The sequence below is a fragment of the Syngnathus typhle genome, linkage group LG17, assembly GCF_033458585.1.
Source record: "Syngnathus typhle isolate RoL2023-S1 ecotype Sweden linkage group LG17, RoL_Styp_1.0, whole genome shotgun sequence".
Lineage (NCBI taxonomy): Eukaryota > Metazoa > Chordata > Actinopteri > Syngnathiformes > Syngnathidae > Syngnathus > Syngnathus typhle.
Genome location: NC_083754.1, coordinates 10,164,235 through 10,164,503, shown reverse-complemented (window position 1 = coordinate 10,164,503; position 269 = coordinate 10,164,235).

Below are 269 nucleotides of genomic sequence, written 5' to 3'. Positions count from 1 at the left end.
CTGAGTGCGCGCGTGCGTGCGTGCGTGCGTGCGCAGCTGATCGCTTTCAAGGCGGGAAACAGCTGGTCGGAGTCACGCTGCACTCCCGAAGAGAGAACGCGAGCAAGGAAGCGAGCAGGGGAGCGAGCAAGCCTCCTTCCGAAGAGACGAGGGACTTCATGTAAACAAAAGGACTATTTGAAACACAACATTGGTCTTACTCAAGTGTTGGCCGATTTGCAGCAGAAAGGTTTAAAGTTCTATTGCTGCCTATTTCCATTTCGATTTTA